General features: G+C 39.1%; 1 protein-coding gene across 7 annotated transcripts in view; it reads left to right on the forward strand.

Annotated features, from left to right (window-relative positions):
• The window catches only part of baiap2 (BAR/IMD domain containing adaptor protein 2), a 152,894-nt gene that overhangs the window by 26,169 nt on the left and 112,688 nt on the right, over positions 1-14,037 (forward strand). The window contains exon 2 of one of the 7 annotated variants that reach the window (XM_062974017.1): positions 6,245-6,362. The exons of the other annotated variants lie outside the window; for them this stretch is intronic. The gene's annotated coding sequence lies outside the window, so the exon portion shown is untranslated. The remainder of the gene's footprint in view (positions 1-6,244; positions 6,363-14,037) is intronic. 7 annotated transcript variants of the gene reach the window in all.

The following is a 14,037-nucleotide window of genomic DNA, read 5'->3' on the forward strand; positions in this document are numbered from 1 at the left end:
AACATTGTAAACATGTTTTACATTTTTAAAACTCTCTGGACATCAGAGTGTTAATTATAAAGACCAAAAAAGCTACAACAAAAAACAGTCAATTTTTTGCAGATGAATAAAAAGACACATAGAGTGCAAAGTAAGCCAGTTTTGTTGTAGTTGTGATGCCACATCCACGTGGGAGTCAAGCAGAATGACAGCTGGACCACAAAGAAAATGGTCAGCAATATGTGCAAATGTTTATATTTGGAGAAATTAGCCAGTGTCTGCTGTTGAATACTCAATCAACCTTGCAGTGGAGGCTATTGCATTTGTATCTGCTAATGCTTTCTTTCCCAAAATGGATAACATTATTTTCTATACTGTTTAAGAAAGTCAAGGGGTCCTCTCTTTCAACAGAATGAACTTTCAAGCACTGTGTATGGTGTAGAGTTTTTCACAGCTAAATAATACTGCTCTAGTCCAAAGCATAGAAGATTAGTTAGGAATTATAGAAAAAGTAGAAGAGTTGAAGGGGAAAACTAAAAATTGGAGTTATGTTGGAGCAATCTTTCCCAATCTGGCACTTTCCGAAAGCAGTAGACTACAGCTCTCATCATTTGTAACTGGTTTGCCTAGTAACTGCTGAAAAAGAATAAAGGGAACTGTGGTCGTGCACTTACCACTAGATTGTGATAAGTTGCTGCTTGTCCTCCCGGCTTCCATAATGGTTCATCTAGTATCCAGAAATGTTTGCATCCAGTTAATAGAATACTTGCACCAAAACACAGGACGAGCATTCAAATAGATAATGAGATAAAGCTTAAAAGGAAGATCTGTGACAAAGAGGACCAAAATAAGCATTCTGATAAGGACAGGAGATTGCTTTGATGAAGCAAAAAAGAAAAGAAAAGGAAGGCAAGTTGTGTACACTATTCACTGCACCTTCATTGTGTATAACAAAAGTTGAATGATCAGTGATCCGAATGCAGTAGGGAGACCATACAAACAGTAGAAATTCATCTCCTTTCAGGGTAGTAAAAGCTATTAAAGGAAAAGAGGAAGATAATAGCATATAACAATTTGGCAGACTGGCTCATGCAATTCACAAGAGAAAATGTGACTCTGGCACAAAAACATGGAATTTTTAAAAACTAGCAGGTATTTTGAGGATTATATATGTTAATTAGAGTGTGCGCAAAACAGCAAAGTGTGAAATCACAAAGCTGTTGGTGTGCTACGGAGTATATATGAAATGGGGAAGGCTAAAAATATATTTAATGAAGTATTTCAGTTTAAGAATGAAGTGAGGACTAGAAGGGAGTTAGGTCTGGATAATTCAATGAAGTTGATGTTTTGAAATAATGCCTTATATTATCTACAGGTCAAAACAGTCTATACAGTTGTCTGAGTTAAAAAATGTAGAATACAAATGTTATTAAAAAGATTGTCAATAAAAGTAAAACATTGCAGTATAAAGTAAGAAGTAGATGTGCTTACAGTAGCCAAAGGTGACACCATTTCTCTCTGATTAGACCTGGGGTTAGCATATTTTGAAAAGCAAATTAAAGCACACATTTACTGATTGACTTCTTCAATCTCCGACAAATTTCTTTACATACCCCTACTATATAAGGTACTAGCTGTGCCCGGCCACGCGTTGCTGTGGCAAAGTGGTGGTGGTATTGGTTAAAAATTGTTGTGTAATTTTTATTTGACGTTATTTGTATTTTTAAATTATTTTTATTGTAAGTTATCTTTTTATTTATTATATTTTATTATTTTCTTGTATTATTTTTAGTTATTTTCTGTTATTATAGTATTTTATTGTATTAATTTTTTAGTGTTTTCAATTATTTTTAGTGTTTTTTATTATTTTTATTGGGTTGCTAGGAGACCAAGTTGGAGGAGCTTAGCCTTCTAACTGGCAGCAATTGGATAAAACCTATTATTCCTCTCCCTGTAATTAGGACTTTATTTTTTCTTTTCTTTTTGCTGTATCAACCTAGAGCCGTGAATGATGGGTTGTGTTGTCAAATTTCGAGGTTGGGGGGCCTGTAGTTTTGTTGATTTGTCCGCTGCCCTGATGCCATCACTCTTTTATATATATAGATGAGAATTGTTCCATGGCATATCCCTAACCCACATTGTATTTGAATAACAACATTGCCTCCCCTCTCCCCACCTGTTCCAGCAGCTGCGTCACAAATGCTCCACCAAGTCACCCTCTCGCTTTCATCCCCCCTTCACGGTTATATAGACTTTGAAGCCACCTCCCCCAGCCACTTCACCTTCTCCCACTGGATTCACCCCCCTTCTCCCTCCCTCCTATTTCTGAGCGCTCTGCCAGGTTGGCTCCTCTCTCTTCTCCTGGTAGAGCTCTCAGTGGAGCCAGTGAGATGGAGATGAAGAGGTGGCATCGCTGGACAGAAGGCAAAGCGGCAGTGGAAATTATAAACATCCCCAGACATTTAAGAAGCTGCTGAGACAGAAGTTTTAGGTCTGCAAAAGAGGATGTGTCCAGGAAAAGGAGGACATATGATAACCCTCTTAGACTAGCTACGTTCTTGTTTTTGACTTTTTTGCATTTGATTATTATTTGCTTAAAGCTTTCTCTGTAGCAGTGGTTCTCAACCTGGGGTCTCCATGTGTTTTTGGCCTTCAACTCACAGAAATCCCAACAGCTGGTAAACTGGCGGAGATTTCTGGGCGTTGTAGGCCAAAAACATTTGGGGACCCCAGGTTGAGAACCACTGCTCTTTAGGAATTTCTTGGTCCTCCAGTGTGACTGAGGTGGTCATTTTTTCCTAGTCATAAGGATTTTGACAGAGAGGACCTCTGTAGTAATCTCTTGGTCCTCTAGTGCAATTCTGTGATTAGCTTCTAGTGGGAGGCTTTCATTATGGAACAGTAAAAGCTATGTCCACTGGCTGCTTGGCCACCTGGTTAAAACTTGTGTCTCATTCCACGTCTGTCATATCTAATCAGCTTGATCATGAGCCTTGTTGTGTGTTTGCTCCATCAATTTCCAGTGTGCTAACTTTACATAGTGTACTGCAGTTTAAAACATGATTTCTCAAAAAGCTTGATATCCCGGTTTCCAAGCAGTTCTTCAATTATAATTTCTCTACTACCCTATCACTGGAAACTGGTTCAATAGATCATAGTGTTCTCTGTGTAGCTTCACTTCGGAAAGGGAGGGACAGGTTCTTAAACCAATAAATCATGACATTTCACTTAATCCTTAACTGCAGGGCAAGGAGAAAGGGAAGCCGAAGCAGACTGGAATAAAAGGTATAAATGAGATGAAAATCTACTCCCAGCTTTCCAGATTGCAATTCAAGAGCATAGACTCTCTGACCTGCAAGGAAGAAATGGTCTGAACTTGACTAACAGTTCCTAGAAATAAGTTACTAATCAGTAAACCAACTCATGGGAGTAGTTATGTGTTACCTGCATGATAGCTGATAACAATAGACAATTAACATACCTTCCAACATGCACAGACTTTCGCCAATGGCGAAATGTAAGAATACCTAATAATCATCCATCAGATTTTATTACTTATTTTACCATAGCAATGGCTGGGATTTTTTAATGTTCATAATGCTTTTATATAAGAATTCTTTATTGGTGTTTTGAGTTAATTTTTTGTTTTTTCTTAATTTGATGCTATATATTTTGTTTATATTATCTAATATGTTTTATTTCATGATTGTAAGTTACTCCGAGTCCCTTTTTGGGAGATGGGGCAGGGTATAAATAAAGATTATTATTATTATTTTATTGTATGACACAGCAAACAAGATAGACATGCTGGATTTCATATCACAAAATCACAAGTCGAACACTTCCCAAGTGTCTAGGACTGTGTGATGTATTTTCGGATGATGCGTGCAGATCCCAGCAGGGTGGCCTTTTGCAGTTGACAGATCGTAATTTTGTCAATGTCTATTGTTTCCAAATGCCGGCTGAGATCTTTTGGCACGGCACCCAGTGTGCCCATCACCACCGGGACCACCTGCACTGGTTTCTGCCAGAGTCTTTGAAGTTCAATCTTGAGGTCCTGATCTTGAGGCTGAGTTTTTCCTGTTGTTTTTTGTCAATACGACTGTCACCTGGGATGGTGACATCAATGATCCAAACCTTTTTCTTTTCCACAACTGTGATGTCTGGTGTGTTGTGTTCCAGAACTTTGTCAGTCTGGATTCGGAAGTCCCACAGTATCTTTGTGTGTTCATTTTCCACGACCTTTGCAGGTTTGTGATCCCACCAGTTCTTTACTGCAGGGAGGTGGTACTTGAGGCATAAGCAGTTGAGGATATGATCAATGGTTTCGTCGGTTTCCTTGCACAGTCTGCATTTTGGGTCATCAGCTGATTTTTTGATCTTGGCCTTAATTGCATTTGTTCTGATGGCTTGCTCCTGGGCTGCAATGATCAGGCCTTCTGTCTCCTTCTTCAGGGTCCCATTTGTGAACCAGAGCCAGGTCTTCTCCTGATCAGCTTTTCCTTCAATTTTGTCAAGGAACTTTCCATGCAATGTTTTGTTGTGCCAGCTGTCAGCTCTAGTTTGTAGTGCAGTTTTCTTGTACTGGTTTTTTGTCTGCTGTGCTTTGAGGAGTTTCTGATTTTTGACTTCAATCAAAGCAGGTTCTTCACTTTGCTTTACATATTCTGCCAGGGCATGTTCTTCTTTTTTGACTGCTTGTTTTACTTGTAAGATTCCTCTGCCACCTGATCTTCTAGGCAGATATAGCCGGTCAACATCACTGCGAGGGTGCAGTGAATGATGAATGGTCATGAGTTTTCTTGTTTTTCTGTCCAAATTGTCCAGTTCCACCTGTGTCCAATTTATAATGCCAGCAGTATATCTTATGACAGTTATGGCCCAGGTGTTTATGGCCTTGATGGTGTTGCCTCCATTGAGCTTGCTTTTGAGAATTTTTCTGACTCTTTGTGTGTATTCTTTGCTGACCACAGTTTTCACATGTTCATGCTTGATGTTGTCCAGCTGTAATATGCCCAGATATTAATAGGCCTCTGGCTGGTGACACTTTATTGTTTGGCCATTGGGCATATTTATGCCCTCACTTTCAATGATTTTTCCTTCCTTCAATGCCACTGTCGAACATTTGTCCAAGCCAAACTCCATGCTGATATCATTGCTAAAAATTCGGACAGTGTTGGTCAGAGACTGGATTTCATCTTTCTGTTTTCCCATATAGCTTCAGGTCATCCATGTACATCAGATGTGAAATTTTGTGAGATTATTATTATTGTTATTATCTCACCCCTTTGTCTCTCCTACTTCTGCACTTTGAATTCAATTCAGTTTGCAATAGTTGAAGTAAGATGTGAGCAAAGAAGGAAAATGAGAGTAGGAAAAAGATTATGGGATATTTTAAGCACAGCTGAAAAAATGGGATGACGGGGGATTAATTGGAGTTGTCTCTTTCAAATCAGGCAGGACAGTTAGAGGGTGTTGATCAGTTGCTAGTTGATGCATAAAAGCAGAGTTCTAGGTGGTTGGTGTAAGCACAATAAATAACAATGCCCACCTGAAACAACATCAGTTCTCCTAGCGATGATGCTGGAAGGAATCGACACTCTTGGCTGAAAGGTCAAAAACAAATGTGAAAACTATGTTTGTTAGCAAATGTGAAAACTATGTTTGTATGTTTGAAATAACTCGATGAAAATTGATGAAGAACAACAAAAAGTTTTGTCAGGAGTGTGGTGGCTAGAAAAGTTGGGTTGCTACAAGAAATGTAAACTGTTTCTTCTAAGTGTCAATAGAGGACTGTAACTTTTGACCTAAACTATAAAGGCATATTCACATTGCTTTCTAGAGATTCTTAATAAACCTAGTTTACCAGAGACACCTGGATTTCTGGAGAAGGGAAGAAGATTACCATTGGGGTGTCACTGTCCAGTTGCTGTCGAGGTGGACACTGGTTAAGTTGTGAAGAGTATGCATTGTGTTGCCAAGTGGAGAGTAAGGCTTGCCCATTTTTCTGTGTAGTCTTCCAGATTTTGTTGGGCAGCTGTGGCCCTGTCATTTCTGTTAAATTGCACCCATGTCAGCCTTAGCTATCATAGCTCATAATGAGGGATGGTGGGAGTTGCAGTCCAAAGGCCCCTAGATGGGCACAATTGATCCCCCCTTCTCTAAAATATAAAAAGACGATCCTGCACAGGGAGTCCTCTAGCTCTCTTTTTCTCTTTCTTTTTTCTTTCTTTTTCTCTCTTATATGTGCGTGTGCTTGATTTAGGTCCAGTTTTAGTACCATCTGAAGTGACTGCATTGACATCTTTCAAGAGAAACATTTGCTGCTTGTCTCTTTGCCTCCCTCTGATTCATTAATAAAAGAACACTTGAAGGGCCTGGAGGTTGGTATTATGGTTTTTTAATTAGTTCCTGTCTGCTCGAATACTTGTGCAAAGCTAAGATGGGCTGTGCTCTAGCTTTCTCAAATGGATGCCCCTAAACCTGCAATCAATGTATTCCTCCAAGGTACTAGGGAAACGTTTTCTCTCCCTGCCCTATTCTTTTGATTGCTTTTCTTCTCTCAGCATGAAACTCTCCCCTCCCCTTTCTGGAGACCTTGTGTTTTGCATTAGTTTTTTTAAAATTGGCAGCTGAATTAAATCTGCAATGATCCCAAAGAGTTGAGCAGTAATGCCAGAGGAATTTAGAGCAATGGAACAAAACCACAAAACCCTTTCAACCTTTAGCTGCCAGGGTTTTGTGTTGCCTTTTTTCCTTTTCTCAAACTCTGCCTAGGCAGCACATAGAAAGCAAACAACTTGTGGGTGATGCTGATGGGACAGAATTCAAGCAAGAGTGATGTTTGCTTTCATTAACCAGGCTTTTGCTGAACATAGACTTTGCGAACCCCTCACACACATCTGAGTGTTTTCTCAGAATCAAGGAAAGTGTTAAGCATTTCTAATTAATAATTGCCTATAATTATAGGTAATCCAGACTGACCCGGTGTAATAGGTAAATATGCATTAGCAAAGGAAGTGGTGTCTGGTATAGATGCTCTATCTGTTGGTCGTAATGGATGGCCATATCCTACTATGCTCAATTTCACACTTTGCAGTCAGTCAAAAATGACAGATACTTGTTTGTTTTCATTCTTGCCCCTTTGAGGCCTTATTTTATGTCACTTATGTTTTGTAATATTGTAGTTCGTAAATTATTTGACTTCGATACAAGTAAATAAGAACACTTGCAAACTAGATGTTAAACCTGTTGACTAGAGTAAACTTGGTTATACAAACAAAAGCAAGAAAAAGACTAATTAAATCCTAAAGAAATACCTTCCATAGACATATTTTTCTTGTTGTTTGTGGGCAATGTAATTTTTTGGAGCTCTGCTACAAGTCCATTTTTGGAGTGCATCTACTTGCCAGCAGAACAGTTGACGACAAATCTTGTAAGCTCTTATTTTTACCTTAAAACCTTTGGATCAGTGGTTCTCAACCTGTGGGTCCCTGGGTGTTTTGGCCTACAACTCCCAGAAATCCCAGGCCAAAACATCTGGGGACCCACAGGTTGAGAACCACTGCTTTAGATTCTTGTGCGCATGAACTTCTTTTACTTTGAGACAAGTCAGGATGTCAGATACTTTGTGGTTCCATTCTGTGATGCTGGAGGATGGAAGATTTAGGGCCTAAACGTTAGGTGGAGTGTGTTGGGCACTCTTTCAAGAAACCATCTTGAGACCGTATTAGATCCATATTTTTTCAGTGATACACTTTGTTACTGCCTGCAGGGATCCTTTCCAGATTAAAGGTTCTTCTCTCTGGGAGGTTGCACAGTTACGGAAAGCTATGTTAGGAACAGAAATGAGGCTAACAAAGGGAAACTCAAAAAATCACTGAAGCTCTGTCACATGCAGCTGTGAAGGACATTTATTTGGGTGGTAAAGTTAATAATTCCAAGAGTGTTTTTGTGTTGCAGTTGGCACAGCCACTTTGATCTAAAGAGATGGTGCATTAATTTGTAAAGGTCAGACTATCACAAGACAATTTGATCCTCTTGTGCCAAGCACAGAGTCTATACCTAGCTGAAACCAAAGTACATTGACATGGAGGGAAAGGGATATCTGAAAAGGTCAATGGATTTAACTAGGAGGGTGAGGTTGTGCAAATAAAACCAGGAAACTCAAATTAGAATAGCAGTGCAGCTGAGGAAGATGTAAACATCTGCTAAGGACATTTGTGCTAATCTCCAAATTCAAGATCTAGGCTTCTCTTGATTCTGTGAAAAGAACGCGTTTTAGAATAGCTGTATTTTAAACCTGCATTCTTTATATGTAGATTTTGTTCACTCAGGATGCTTTGCAGTAGATATGATATTGTGGCTGGGGGTAAAGTTGGATTGCTCCTCCTGAGCAAATGCTTTTAGGTGTTAAAATGTATCAAGCAAATAAGGTGATGGGTTGTAGCCAGAACTGTGTATCCCACTTGATGGTGGAGAAATGCTTATGCTCTCAAATTGTAGCGTCCTTTGATCTTTATTCAGTACTTATGAAATATCTTTACTCAGGACTTATGAAATAAGGTACCAGAAATGTTGCTGAATGTCTAAAAAGAGCAGGCTAATAAAGCAAAATGAGGACCAATGGTCGGACCCGGAATTAGGCAGCTTGTGCTCTCTGTCCCTCATATCATTTAACAAGGAAGGTCAAAGGAGAAACCTAAAACCACTGATTTGTATTTATTTATTTAATGCATTTCCTGGTTTTAGTGAACATTTTATTTACTTCAGAAATCTAGCTTCTGAAGTGTACTGTTCAATATAGAATAGCTGGAACATTTAAAAAATAGAGAAAGAACAATAAGTTGTTGTTGAATCTTACTGCTGGAAGTCTCCTAGCATAACAGGACTATCCACCTCATCTTTCCCTGCAGATAGCCAATGCATACACCTCTGAATATTGTCAAAAACCTCCACTAGATTAGGGTCACAATTAGTTGGTGTGGATTTGACGATGACAACAACAACACTGTTCAGTTGAGAGAAGCAGTTCCATGAGTACAACCATACCTTGACTCAATCCCTTGTAAATAATATGTTGTATTTAAAGATGTGGCTGTTCTAGGCTACCTTTGTATATTTGGTGAGATATTGCTTTCTGTTGTGTTTTCTGCAGCCATCATTAGAACAATGATGTTGGGATGCTGTTATTCAATTTTTGCTTTGCCATACAACACTTCCCACCCACACTCCTCTGATTATAAAAAGGACTCATGTGAGATCCTTCATAACAAAAAATATAAGTACAGACATCACTTGGGCTCCCATCTATTTTCTACCAATGAGGAAAGTAAGTAAAGGTTAAAGTAAAGGTTTTCCCCTATTATTCTAGTCATGCCCGACTCTGGGGGTTGGTGCTCATCTCCAGTTTTCTAAGCCAAAGAGCCACCGTTGTCCATAGACACCTCCTAGGTTACGCGGAAAGTAAACTGGAAGCAATATTACATCCAATTGGTATATAGTTTTCTCCTCTGATGTAGCCTGTAGGGTAGCTAATCTAAACTGCAATTTTGTATAGTTACCAAGCTGTTGCATCAATTACCTTTATTAGAAAAGTCTCACCCTGTATGATTTGCTATCCCTCTTAAAATGTGTAATATGTTCCACAATTCTGGCAGTCACTGATTGTTGGAGGCTACAATTACTTTCATTGTACTTTCTCTGTGACAATAGCTTTGAAAGGCAGAAGTAAAACATTGGTGAGGAGAAACTTGCTTTGGGTAAAGGCAGCAATTTCCTTTCAAATATGTCCTACCCTTGACTCACAGAAAGGATGGGATAGGACAGGCAAAACCTTGTTGCTCATGGTTTCATTTTTTCTTCTAACTACAGTAACATCTGAAAGAATACTGTAGTTTTCTTTTCGTGTCTAGGTTGTGTGTATGCATGTTTTGCTGATGGATTCATACTGATCAACTGTATGGAAATTCTTGGGAGTGGTACACTTTCTTTTCGGAGCTTTTTAAAAACTATTATGAAGTTTTCTGAATGTTAAGTAATTTACAGGTATTTGATGTAATTCCATTAATTTTTAAGATTGATGCTATGGAACAAGAAGTTAAGTGTGTATTTGTGTATGTGTGTGTGTTTGTTTATAGTACATGTAATGCAGTCAATTTTGTTGAAATATATATTGAAGCCTCTTAGCACAGGAAGTGAGTTTGTTACATTATATGCTACCGGTAGTTTTGAATTAGAAGGCAAAAGTCTTCACAGACTGAGATGTCAGGCAGTTACTAACATTGCATGTCTGTCTCTGTCTTTGTTGGCAAAATAGACATGTTAGATTTCAAAGAGAAATTCTTATTTATCCGAAACAGACAGTTGCTGTCTGATTAAATTTAAGACACTGTTCTTGTTGATGCTCATACAAATCCAAAGGAGAGTGATAAAAGGTTTGGAAAGCAAGCCCAGTGTTTACCTTGGAGAAGGCAAGAGCGAGAGTTGGCATGATAAAAATCTTCAAATTTCTAAAGAGATGTCACGCAGAAGATGGAATGAATTTGATTACTGATCCTTTAAAGGTTAGAATATAAAACAAAGAATTCAGATTACAAGAAAGAGGATTCCACCAAAATGTTATGGAGATCCTTGTTACTGTAAGAGCCATTTGACAGTGGATTTGACTGCCTCGGAGGGTTGTGGACTCTCCTTTGGAGGTTTTTAAACAGAAGTTAGATGGCCATCTCAGAAGTGCTTTAGTTGTGTATTTCTGTCAGGGGTTAGGTCGCATATGGCTGTAGTAAAAGGTAAAGGTTTTTCCCCCTGACATTAAGTCTAGTCTAGACGCCTCCAAGGTCATGTGTCTGGAATGACTGCATGGAGCGCCAATATCTTCCCACTGTATTGGTACCTATTGATTTACTCAGATTTGCATGTTTTCGAACTGCTAGGTTGGCAGACGCTGGGGCTAACAGCGAGAGCTCACTCCACTCCCAGGATTCGAACCAATGATCCTTCGGTCAGCAAGTTCAAGCAGTCCTTTCCAATTAGATTCTATAATATGTGGAAGCCAATGAATGGGCAGCATTTTTGAGGTGTGAAAAAACCCCAGAAGACATCAAATCAGCTATATTTCTTAATGTAACTCTTTGCTGACTGCCCAGTCTTCTGCCTAGATTTTTGCTTCCCACTATCTAAGTATTTTTCTCTCCAGTTGTAACTGCTGGACTCCATATTTTTATTTCCACTATCTTTTTCAGGACAGTGTGCCCAAGAGACACTGGGATACCAGTTAACCAGTTTCATACTGTGAGCTAACATACAGAAATCACAACAAGTGATGGTCTTCTGTGAGAGCAGGTTGGATACCATGCATGAAAATGTGAATAGTCTGTTCACTACTTAGTTCTCAAGACAGAGTCAAGGTGGTCCTCTTAACTAACTCAGATGTCTGCTCACTTAGTAGCCAGGGATGAGGGCTATTAGAGTGAAGTCATTTCGCAGAACTAATCTGAGGACTGAAAGGAAATTCCTAAGGTAACTAGTATTTTGAGAAGTCCAACTGAAATTTGCAAGCTCAAATATGCTGCCTAGAAGAGAATGCTGAAATTAATAACTTGCTGTTCTAAACTCCAAAAATGCAGATGTGCCATTGCTTCTCAGGGCTATCAGTGAGTTGCATTAACAGAAATAAATTACAGCGGTCATGGTCTCAAAAGAACAGAATCCAGAAACAAAGGAATAAAAATCCTTCAGGCAGAAAATGAGCTTTGCAGTTGCTTGGCCAGCATCAGTTGAGATGGCAGATGTTTAATCAGCTTATTCAGCAGAAGTGTCTTGTTTTCCTCCTCTTTCCCACCTCCCTTGCAGAGCAGTCAGGACTGTATAGGGGCAAATGGTTAAATGGGCTTCCCCAATCCTGCATTGAAGAAATATGGGGAGGGGGGCAGCCTTGCATGTTCCAGCTGTGTTTGTTTAATGGGAGTTGGATTGAAACAAAGTAAACATTTCCATTAAGGCAATGTGAAACAGCGTCAAGATGTGTCACTTGTTCTGTCACTGTTTCTCCAGAGGATTTTCCCACAGCAGAAATGAGCCAAGGGTGTTCATCCAGACGATGATGGACTTTGGCTTCTAGGATTCCTCATGCCAAGCTATGGTGGTCATAGACATGACTAAAATACTCAGAAGGCACCAGAATCCCTCTAATATCGGAAGCTAAGCAAGATGAGTGTTAATTAGTACTTGGATGCAGGACTGACAAGGAATACCAGATGCTTAACTGAATTTCAGAGGAATGACAAACAGCTTTGCATATTCCTTACTTTAAGACACCCTTATGAAGTCCATGGAGTCATCATAAAGCACATATACATATACTCATACAGGAATATTTACTCCACCACATAACACTTGCATACTTTGCAAAATAGATCACAAACTAATCTGAAGGTGAAAAAAAAATTGCTTGGTTGTACCATTTACAGAAGGATTTTATAAGTATGTTTGTGTGAAAATTCTTTCCTAAATTCTGGAACCTTTTCAAACTGTTCAGACTTCAATTCTTCCCCTTTCTCTCTGTGTTTTGAATAACTGAGCTAGTCAAGCAATATGAATGCTTGGAATTTTAATAACCTCTTGAAGGTATCATATATGCTTTTGCTTCTGCTAGGGCTAAATATGTTTGGGCTTCCATACTTTCATCAAAATAATGCTCCCCTTCACTGCCCGCCATCCTATACATGTTGACTTGCAAGTTAATCCTGTTACAACACTGAGCATAATACTGCAGCCAGAGTAAGTTGCAACTGTGCGCCCCAGTGGGTGGCAGAACTAACAAATATTTCTATCAGGCCATGGGCCCATTTATCCTTTGACGGCCTGGGTGGTTACACATTTGTCTTCTAGGATAACATTCTAGCAGTAGGGAAGATAAGGGAGGAGAAAACTTAATAAGTGCCTGGACAGGTCCTCACAAATGCTCCCCAGATGGTCTGCTCTGTTAATCTCTAATCTAGACATTGGTTAATAAGCCAGTGTGCGAAGCCATTAAAAAAGCCAGTGTGTGAAGCCATTAAAAAGTTAAGAGACAGACTTTGAATACAGTTTTCATACTAAAAAGAATATTGCATTATAGAGGTACTCAGGCTATGGTTTGGGGAAAGGAGGGCAGACTTGAACCAGGTCACAAAAGACTTTAATATAAAATTGTCATGAACTGTATACTGCAGTTGTTATTTTTCCTACCAGCCTCTTTGACCAATTTTTGAAAAACTCTGACTGTGTTTTGCTTTGCAGCAAAGGGAAGTTTCCAGTAATTCCCTATTTTGTTGTGGTTCTAAAAAGCTCAGGTGTTCAATTCCTTGTCTCGTTTGAAAGGTGCCATAGTTACAAAGAAATTGAATGACTTTTTAGATTGTGGAGCCAAGGCGGACAGCACAACTCGATCACAGCTTGTTACGGGCTTAACAAAGAGCCATATGTCATATAGCTGATATAGAAGGCTAGAAAAACAGTAAATCACACATTTCAATAAATGAAGGTAGGAGGTGATTTTTTAAAAATTCCATGGCTGGTTCTGTCCCTTTTTTTCTCACTCCCTTTCTGTTTTTCTTTCAATTCCTCCAACAACATAATGCTTTAAATGGAACTAGACATATTAACTGTTCTAAGAACCATTAAATTTTACCCCAGCGTGGTCTGAGTGTGTGTGAACCTGCTTTTTTCTCCAGACAGATGCTTTTGTAGCCTTTTTTTAAATAAAGGAGATTGTCTGCTAGTTTTGCCCTGGCTGTGAGATACGTGACAACTATTCCTCTTGATGACAGATTATGGTGAAGGAGGCTGAGAACATAAGATCTGTGGCTGTATTTGAACCCATATGTATCTGTACTGGCTAGCAGCAATGGTGACTTTGAAGGAGTACTACTAGCTTCTTTATCAGGGAAAAGATGTTTTAAAATAATATAGGAGAAAGAAGATAGGTGACAGTGATGAAGTTACAGGCCTACATTTTGTATCAGTTGTTGCTTCTGTTTGTAGTTCAGTTGGTTTGAGGGATCTCCATCTGGGCAA

Source organism: Anolis carolinensis, chromosome 2 (genome assembly GCF_035594765.1).
Source record: "Anolis carolinensis isolate JA03-04 chromosome 2, rAnoCar3.1.pri, whole genome shotgun sequence".
NCBI lineage: Eukaryota > Metazoa > Chordata > Lepidosauria > Squamata > Dactyloidae > Anolis > Anolis carolinensis.